The 10,016-nt window shown below is 43.2% G+C and overlaps 1 pseudogene; it reads right to left on the bottom strand.

The window, feature by feature from the left end:
* Positions 1 to 5,918: 5,918 nt before the first annotated feature.
* Positions 5,919 to 10,016, bottom strand: part of LOC100344406 (epimerase family protein SDR39U1-like) — a 58,807-nt pseudogene continuing 54,709 nt past the window's right edge.

The following is a 10,016-nucleotide window of genomic DNA, read 5'->3' as shown; positions in this document are numbered from 1 at the left end:
ATTATTTAAGATTGTTAAAGATATTGGGGATCTCTAATAAAAGTTAAAAAAAAAGAAAAAAAAGATATTCGGGATCTCTTGGGTTTCCATATGAAGTTTAGGGTTATTCTTTCTAGATCTGTGAAAAACGCCCTTGGAATGTGATTGGTATATCACTGAATGTGTAAATTGCTTTGAATAGTATGGACACTTTGATTATATTAATTCTTAAAATCCATGACTAAGTAAGGTATTGTTTTCATTTTTTATGTCTTCATCTATTTCTTTCCCTAACATTTTGATTTTCATTATAGAAATTTTTAATATCCTTGGTTAAATTTACCTCAAGTTATTTAAATTTTTTGTAATTATTGTGATTGGAATTGATCTACAACTTCTTTCTCAGCCACGGCACTGTTTTCATATACAAAGACTATTGATTTTTGTGTGTTGATTTTATATCCTGCCACTTTGCCAAATTCTCCTATAAGTTCCAATATTCTTTGCATGGAGTCTTTTGGTTCCCTGTGTATAGGATCATATCAACAAACAAGTATAATTTGACCTCCTCATTTATTCCTTAGATTTATTTTTCTTGTCTAATGGCTAGGTTAAAACTTCCAGAACTTTATATTGAACAGGTGATAGTGGCAATCCTTTCTGGTTCAGGGTCTTAGCAGAAATGCTCCTAGTTTTCCCCCATTCAATATTATTCTAGCTGTGGGATTTGTCATATATTGCCTTGATTATGTTGAGGTATGTCCCTTATATAGCAAATTTACTTAAGTAAAGATTTCAACAGTTTGCACCCACACAGAAACACAAAGTGTAAAAATACTGTTTCAGTACTAGTTATAGCATTACTTCACATTGGACAACACATTAAGGACAGATCCCACATGAGAAGTAAGTACACAGTTGCCAAGGCTATGGAAACCTTTTGGGTTCACCGACTTCAATGTTATTCAGACAGGGTCATAATCAAAGTGGAAGTTCTCTCCTCCCTTCAGAGAAAGGTACCTCCTTCTTTGATGGCCCATTCTTTCCATTGGGATCTCACTCGCAGAGATCTTTCATTTAGGTCTTCTTCCCCCCCCCCCCCCAGAGTGTCTTGACTTTCCATGCCTGAAATACTCTCATGGGCTCTTCAGCCAGATGTGAATGCCTTAAGGACTGATTCTGAGGCCAGAGTGCTATTAGGACATCTGCCATTCTATGGGTCTGCTGTGTATCTCACTTCCCATGTTGGATCGTTCTCTCCCTTTTTGATTCTATCAGTTAGTATTCGCAGACACTAGTCTTGTTTGTGTGACCTCTTTGACTCTTAGACCTATCAGTGTGATCAATTGTGAACTGAAATTGATCACTTGGACTAGTGAGATGGCATAGGTACATGCCACCTTGATGGGATTGTATTGGAATCCCCTGATGAAACAAATGTGTATTCTACAAGTGTGGGATGAAATATGGACATCTACTAGGCCCGTTTGGTCAGTAGTGTTGATTAGCCCTGTTGTTTCTTGAAGATTTTTTGTCTAGTTGATCTGTCCATTGACAAAAGTTGGCTGTTGAAGTCCAATTTATTATTGTGTTGGAGCAAAAGTCTCCCTTTAGATCCATTAACATTTGTTATAAATAGCCAGATATCCTGGCATTGGGTACATATATATTAACTATACTCACAACTTCCTGTTGAATTTATTTCTTAATCTTTACATAATTCTCTGCTTTGTATCTTCTAACGGTTTTTGTTTTAAAGTCAATTTGTCTGATATTAGGACGTTTATCCCTGTATGTTTTTCATTTACATTTGCATGGAATATATTTTTCCATTATTTCACTTTTGGTTTGTGTATATGTTTGTTCATGAGATATGATTCTTATAAGCAGCATATTGATGGGATTTGCTTTTTAATCCATACAGCCAGTCTCTGTTTTAAATTGGAGAATCTAGTCTATTTGTGTTCATGGTTATTATTGTTAAGTAGTGACTTGGCTCTGCCATTTTTCCCAAAGTATTCCTATTGTTGTTTTGGATCTATTTTTACTTTTATTAGGAGATTTTCTACCTTCATGATTTTTTTTTTTTTTTTGACAGGCAGAGTGGACAGTGAGAGAGACAGAGAGAAAGGTCTTCCTTTTGCCGTTGGTTCACCCTCCAATGGCTGCCGCCCGCGGCAGGTGCGCTGCGGCCGGCACACCGCGCTGATCCGATGGCAGGAGCCAGGAGCCAGGTGCTTTTCCTGGTCTCCCATGGGGTGCAGGGCCCAAGCACCTGGGCCATCCTCCACTGCACTCCCTGGCCACAGCAGAGAGCTGGCCTGGAAGAGGGGCAACTGGGACAGAATCCGGCGCCCCGACCGGGACTAGAACCCGGTGTGCCGGCGCCGCTAGGCGGAGGATTAGCCTAGTGAGCCGCGGCGCCGGCTACCTTCATGATTTTTTCATGATGCTGATTATCTTTCTCTGTCTCTGTGTGTAGCAGCACATCCTTAGATATCATTTGTAAGACTGGATAGTTGGTGACAAATTCAATTTCTGTTTCCTTTTAAGGTCTTTATTTTACCTTTATTTATAAATGAGAGCTTTTCTGGGTGCAGTATGTGGTTGAGAGGTTTTTGTTTTCCTTTTAATTTTATAGTTGGTCTATATCTCTTCATTCACTCCTAGCCTATAGGGTTTCTTTGAGAAATCTGCTGTCAGTCTAATTGGATGCCAGCATTGCAGGGGACAGCTTAACCCTATTACACCGTGTAATGTTGGACCATCCTGCTGTTATTTCATGGAGTAAGTTTTCTGAGCCATTCTGTTTATCCACATCTTCAGGAACTCTTAACATATACATATTTGGGTGTTTGTGGCATCCCATAGATTACAAACACTGTTTTTGGTTTTTGTAAATTTTTTCTACTTTTGAGCCGGCACCGCGGCTCACTAGGCTAATCCTCCACCTTGCGGCGCCGGCACACCGGGTTCTTGCGCCTCTTCCAAGCCAGCCCTCTGCTATGGCCAGGGAGTGCAGTGGAGGATGGCCCAAGTGCTTGGGCCCTGCACCAGCATGGGAGACCAGGAGAAGCACCTGGCTCCTGGCTTCAGATCAGCGCGATGTGCTGGCCGCAACGGCCATTGGAGGGTGAACCAATGGCAAAAGGAAATCATCTGCATCTTCCCAGGCCACACATCAACAGGAAACTAGATCAGCACCAGTAGCCAGGACTCAAACCCAGGCATTCTGATAAAGGATGGAAGTATCACAAGCAGCAACTTACCCACTGGGCCAAATGTCCACCCCACATGAGAGGATTTTTTTTAAGGTTTATTTATTTAGTTAGTTGAAAGACAGAGTTACAGAGAGGCAGAGAGAGGCAGAGGGAGAAAGAGAGAGGTCTTCCATCTGCTGGTTCACTCCCCAAATGGCCACAATTCCTGGAGCTGGGCTGATCTGAAGCCAGGAGTCAGGAGCTTCTTCCAGGTCTCCCATGCAGGTGCGGGGGCCAGGGACTTGGGCCATCTTCTACTGCATTTGCAGGCCATAGCTGAGAGCTGGATTGGAAGTGGAGCAGCCGGGACTGGAACTGGCACCCATATGGGATGCCGGCACTGCAGGCGGCGGCTTCATCCACCTGCTACACCACAGCGCCAGCCCCGCCAAAGGATTTTTTTAAAAAGGAGATACTGAAGAAACAAAATCCTTCATAATTATCTTTTTTACATTTGAAGTTACTTAAACAAACTTGTCCTTAAATTGCCTATATATACCTGGAACCTAGTTTGTCATTGGCATTCCAGAGACCCCAGATTGGTGGCTGCTGCCACCACTGTCTTTCTTATCACAAACTGACCTTCCTCCATTTGCACTCACTTCAAGGAGCCCAAGACAGATCAGAACAAAGAAGGCTAGGTAAGCAGGGCATTGAGGCATAAATATTTCTAGCAGACAGGAGCGAAGATAGGATGTGGGCAATGCTTATTGAAGGGTTGTCATTAAGTGGATAGGAATTGAGAGCCATAAAATCACTAACGCAGTGTCAGAGGGAGCTGGTCCAGCCAATGGACTGAGAAGGGGGAGCCTTATGGCTGAGGATGCTGCTGTCTTATGCGCTTGCAATCAGGCAGGCTGAGCACAGGCAGAAGCAGGGAAAAGACGGGAACCCAGACCAATACACAAGTAACAGAAACTAAATGCAATAAGTGACTCCCACGGGCCAACTACATCCCAGCTACTGGGTCTTCCATCATCACAACTACACAAGGGAAGTATTTCACATGTGATAAAACTGGGGTCCAGAGAAGTGAGGTTACACTGCTGCTGGGGGTGTTTGGAGTGAAATGAGGTAGTCTGATTTCAGAGTCTCCCCATGACCACCATGTTTTTCCTGATTAGCATATGTGTGTTTAACCCAGACTAGAAAGATAAATACCACAAGGCTATCAATTTTCTCCTGGTGATAGCACAACAGGTGACTGCTATTTCATTCAACGTATTACTCTGTGTTTCCATATTCTCTAAAAAAAAAAAAAAAAAAATGTCAAAAGGAAGACCTTTCTTTCTGTCTCTCTCTCTCTCTCTCACTGTCCATTCTGCCTGTCAAAAAAAAATTTTTTTTCTACTTTTTTATTTGTCTGACTGAGATGTTTCCAAGAATTTGTCTTTTAGTTTGGATATTTTTTCTTTTGCCTCAACAAGCTTCATACTTTTTTTTTAATTTGACATATATAATTCTTCATTTCTAATAATTCAGTTTGATTTTTCTTTTTCAAAAATGTTTTAGAGTAAACAGGTACCATGAGTTTCTTATATACAGACTTAGAAACATAATTATACTTTCCACCCTCCCCTCCCTTCTGCCCAAGCTCCCACCATTCCTTATCTTTCCTCTCTTATTCCTTGTCTTAACTTTTACAATGACCTATTTTCAGTTCACTTTATGCTAATAACTTAGTTGATTTTTCTTTAATATCTCTATCTCACAACAAAAGTTCTCATCTATAACATGTACAAATTTCATTAACTTGTGTAGTTGGTTCTCTGAAATTTTGAATAATCTTACAATAATCCCTTTTTGGGCATTTCATTTATCCTCTCATCTTCACAAGTTCACACTGAAATATTATTTTCTTCCTTTTGGCAAGTCATATTGTCTTCCTTGCTCCTTGTTCCTTGTATTTTTTTAAGATTTATTTATTCATTTGAAAGGTAGAGTTACACAGAGGCAGAGGGAGAGAGAGAAAGAGAGAGAGGTCTCCCATCTGCTGGTTCACTCCCCAGATGGCCACAATGAATGGAGCTGAGCCAATCTGAAGCCAGGAGCCAGGAGCTTCTTCTGGATCTCCCATGTGGGTGCAGGGGCTAAAGGACTTGGGCCATCTCCTACTGGTTTCCCAGGCTATAGCAGAGAGCTGTATTGGAAGTGGAGCAGCCAGGACTCAAACTGGTGCCCATGTGGGATGCCAGCACTGCAATTGGAGGCTTTACCTGCTGTGCCACAATGCCCACCCCATCCATGTTCCTTGTATTTTATATTTATTTTCATGCATGTGGGGAAGTAGTTCTTGGTATATCATCTGAAGACTTTGCTCTTGGAAATGTGTCTTTATGGCTTACTGAATAAATAAGATATGTATTTAGTGAAATTATTTATCTTTATTGTCGCAATCACAGAGCATTCTAGCATATAGAACTGGGCCAGCAATGAGACATGAGACAAACCAAACATGGGAATTTTACAAGGAGTGGAAGCAGTAAGGGACAGTCTCTTAGTTACATAAGATGGAACGATGGCAAAGGAATGGGAACAGAAGGAGTCCCTAAAATCCAGAGGGTTTCAGATCTCAAGTAGACGAGTGCTGTGCCTGTAGCATACTGAGCCCAGGTCGATTATGTAATCAGGAGGCCTCTGTTCAGGGACAGGCCCTCCAGCCCCTGCCATGAACCTCCCTTAGGCTACGACTTCCTTCAAGGCAGCCCGGAGCTCTGGGAAGGAATATTGGTAGCCAGCTGCCAGTGTCTGCCATGGGACCATCTTCTGGCCCTCCAACAGCACAATAGCACCTTCTCTCCCAAAGATAGCTTGCACCACAATACTGGGGAGGGGGATGAAGGCTGGGCGGCCCAGGGCAGTGCCAAAGGCCTGGGAAAATTCCGCATTGGTAGTGGTAGAGGCTGGGGCTACTCCATTCAGGATTCCCTGCACATGGTCCCCAGTGTGAATCCAGGGAAAGAACTGATGGCCTGAGCCAATGGGGTCCCCACAGGCCCAGGCGGAAGGGCAGCAGCATGTGGCCGATGGCACCACCACCTTGGCCCAGCACAACTCCAAAGCGCACCACCACCTGGAGTGTAGGGTTTCCAGGAAGCCTGTCTGCAGCTTCCCACTTGGCTATGAGCTTGGAGAAAAAAATCCCCTCGTGGGCTGTCCTTGTCACACTCTGCAGTCTGGCTGGGCCAGAAGTAAGCTACACCTGTGATCAAGACCCAGGCCTGGGGGCTTTGTGGGGCCTCTCTGATGGCTTTAGCCAGCGTCTTCAGGTCTCCAGGCGGCTGCAAGGCTTCATTCCACCTTCAGAGAGGGTTGAGGATGTTTGCTCCGGCCAGATTGACCACGGCTTCACAGCTGGTGAGCCCCGACTGGGCGAGCGCATCCCACGTGATCCGGCCGGGACCCACTGTCATCACTTCGTGGCCCTGGGGCTCTTAGCAGCTGGGCTAGGGCTGTCCTGATGAAGCCGCCACCCACAAGCACTCCCAAAGCAATTAAGGGAGCTAACACAAGAATGGGAGCACGCACTCTCTCTTTCTGCCCCTTTCTCTCTCTCTCTTTCCTCCCTTTCTCCCTCTCCCCCAAACCTTTTCTCTACTTGACTTTCCATTAAATAAGTACTTTTTTAAAAAATTATAATCACAGCCAATGTGACAGGAGACAGGAATTGGAAAATAATAATGTATACAAGTATGATAAATCAATGCTTACAAATAGAGATTCCAAGAAAAAGGAAAAGGAATTCATCATCTCATCACCTAGTTATTAGATTTGAGCCCTCCTCTCCCTCACCCCTGCCACAGCTCTTCCAATGTCTTGTTTGCAGGTGCACTTCCAGAGATGCCGTGGTGCACCACCAACCACGCAGGAATTCTGGGCTCAGAATCTCAGGTGTTGATGACATCTCACTCCCAAGTCCCTCTCAGGGTCAGACAAAGGCAGCCGCTCCAGCCATAGCTGCTATTTCTCCATGACTGACTCCTTACTCTCATTCAGATGCGAGCCCCAGGTGCAAATGCCGCTTCACAGATGTTTCATTCTGTTGGGATAGTGCCCTCCAGAGACCCTACCACACTAAGTTGTTTACCTCCCAGTCACTCTATTTAAAGCAACCTGCTTTGTGTCCTTCCCAGTACATAACCATTCTGAAAAAGCTCACTGATGTCCTCGCTTGTCCTTGCTCTCATTCACTCCACTGATCCCCCTTTGTGGGGACTATGCCTCCCTTTTCCCTACTGCAGAGACAGTCTCAGGTGACTGCTGGCTCCTTCCTGCAAGAAATAACTTGGATTGCGATACTGGAAATTTGCTGAGAAAGTAGATTTTCGGTTTTCCTCTCACACATACACGAAAGGGCAACTGCAAGAAGACGCACATGTAACTTGCTGGGCCATAGTAATCATTTCACAATGTATGCACTTATAAATCATTGTGTTCCACCCTTTCAATGTATACATGAAGGAAAAAAAAAAGGTGATTTTCCCAGTGACAACCACAGAAAGATGACTCCTTGCAGCAATGGACCCTGGCCTGGGTTACTGCTGCTTCTGGGCAGAACCAGACTCTCCCATGGCAGCCTCTCCCTGAGTATGAGTGATGAAGCAGAGCAGGGACACCCCAGCCTGGCGAGGTCTGCCAGTTCTATCACAGCTCCACGGTCAGTGTGTTCTTGGGACCTTGTAGAGTTGCCAAAGGCTTCTTCAGCTCTGCACGGTGACTTGAGTCTCTCCTGACCAATCCCACCCCCTGCTATCCCTTCTAAGGGCTTCAGGTCATCACAGTCCATAGCTTTCTCTGACAGCTACTGGCTTTTCCCATTTTGATGCTTCCAAGACATCCCTCCCAGCAAACCACATGTTATTTCAACATCGGTTCCCTGGAAGACCCAGCAGACAATGCCTAGCACAAGATCTGAAAATAACAAGAATTGAATGATATCTGTGACTTGAATAAATCAAAACCAGGAAAAAAAATCGCAGAAAAAAGTAAAAACACTCAACCTCACCAGGAATCAAGTGACTTTGAAATGATCCAATTAGCAAACTAGAAAGAAATCCCCCAGGGTCTCCTATGGAGGAAGCAGGTAATCTCTGGCACGCAGCTGTTACTCTCAGCATAGTAGTGGCTCTCATCACACCACGTAGCCCGAGTCCACGCATGCACGGTCATCACAGATGTAGGCTGGTACAAGCCTCACAACAGACAACCAAGGGCTCCACCACCTACCTCTCTCTTTCATGATTTCTGAGACCAAACCTTGAAAGCCAACTAAGCAACATCCTTTATTGGAACTCCTCTTCAGGAGTCTTGCATAACCACATCTACTACATAGATTGCTCTGAAGAAATTGCGCCCAAAGAGCTTTCTCTCTTTGATAAGCATCCACTTTACACGAACCAACTTCAGAGACAGGACGAGATCACCAAGAATCTCGGCAGATCAGGAAGTAAGGCAACAAGATTTTAAAATAATAAGGCTTTAGTTTTACAAGCTCTGTCTAATATTTTACAATCATAAGACTGACTGAGCTTCATATTACTCCATTTTAAAATAGATCTAAAACGAATATCTCTCCCACAGAAATGTTGTGGGCTCAAATGAGACAATGTGATAGGAATTACTGTGATAAAATGCCAGTAAAAGATCACCCACTTGAGATATTCTGCTCAATTTAGAAATGGTTATTTTAAAGCAATGTCATAAGATAAATTTTAAAGTTCCTTGCTTTCCGTAATCCGAAATTATTTATGCTTAAGTTACTCCATGTTCATATAATAAAATGTGAAAGATTTCTTTCAAAATATTAATGGAATGACTAGATTGTTCTGCGTCACTATGTAGTTAATTGTGCAATTAAAAAAAGAAAAAGAAAAAAATCTTGATGACGGACTGAATAGGAAACATATTGCTAACTAATGAGGTCAAAAAATCATCTCAATGCTCACTATGTATTTTTAAAAACTTTCATAAAAGTAAATTTTGGGGACAAATTCATGATATAATTGACACGTTACTTATGTTATATTCATATTTATTAAAATGTATGTTCTATGTATGCCCTCTAGTTTACCAGAGAGGGCATTTAAAATAGAGACAATTTATGTAATTTATGTCTGTGGATTTTAAACATAAATATGGACCTTTTATTTTTTATGATTTTGAAGTTTAACACAATATAAATTCATTTTTAAAGATTTATTTATTTATTTGAAAGTCAGAGTTACACAGAGAGAGGAGAGGCAGAGAGATAGAGAGAAAGAGGTCTTCCATCCACCCGATGGTTCACTGCCCAATTGGCCGCAAAGGCCGAAGCTGCGCCGATCTGAAGTTAGTAGCCAGGAGATTCTTCCAGATCTCCCATGCGGGTGCAGGGGCCCAAGGACCCAAGGACTTGGCTTGAGCCATCTTCTGCTACTTTCCCAGGCCACAGCAGAGAGCTAGGTCGGAAGTGAAGCAGCCGGGATTAGAACCGGCACCCATATGGGATGCCGGCGCCTCAGGCCAGGGTGTTAACCCGCTGCACCACAGCACAGACCCCTGAATATAGACTCATTTCTATGAACCATTGTTGATCAGAATTATGACAATTTAGACAAACTTTTGTCAGGCATGTAAAATAGAATGGTAGGTTTGAAAAACAAAAACTTATCTAATGTATATATAAAGGTGGAGGTATTTCCATTCAATCATTCTGGTATGTGAGTGATTGTGTGTGTGTGTGTGTGTGTGACTGATCACGTGTGTCTGTACATGTGCATGCTTGGGAGATATTGAAAG

Source organism: Oryctolagus cuniculus, chromosome 10 (assembly GCF_964237555.1).
Source record: "Oryctolagus cuniculus chromosome 10, mOryCun1.1, whole genome shotgun sequence".
NCBI lineage: Eukaryota > Metazoa > Chordata > Mammalia > Lagomorpha > Leporidae > Oryctolagus > Oryctolagus cuniculus.
Note: the sequence above shows the minus strand (reverse complement) of the source record. Positions and strands in the feature narration are given on the sequence as shown.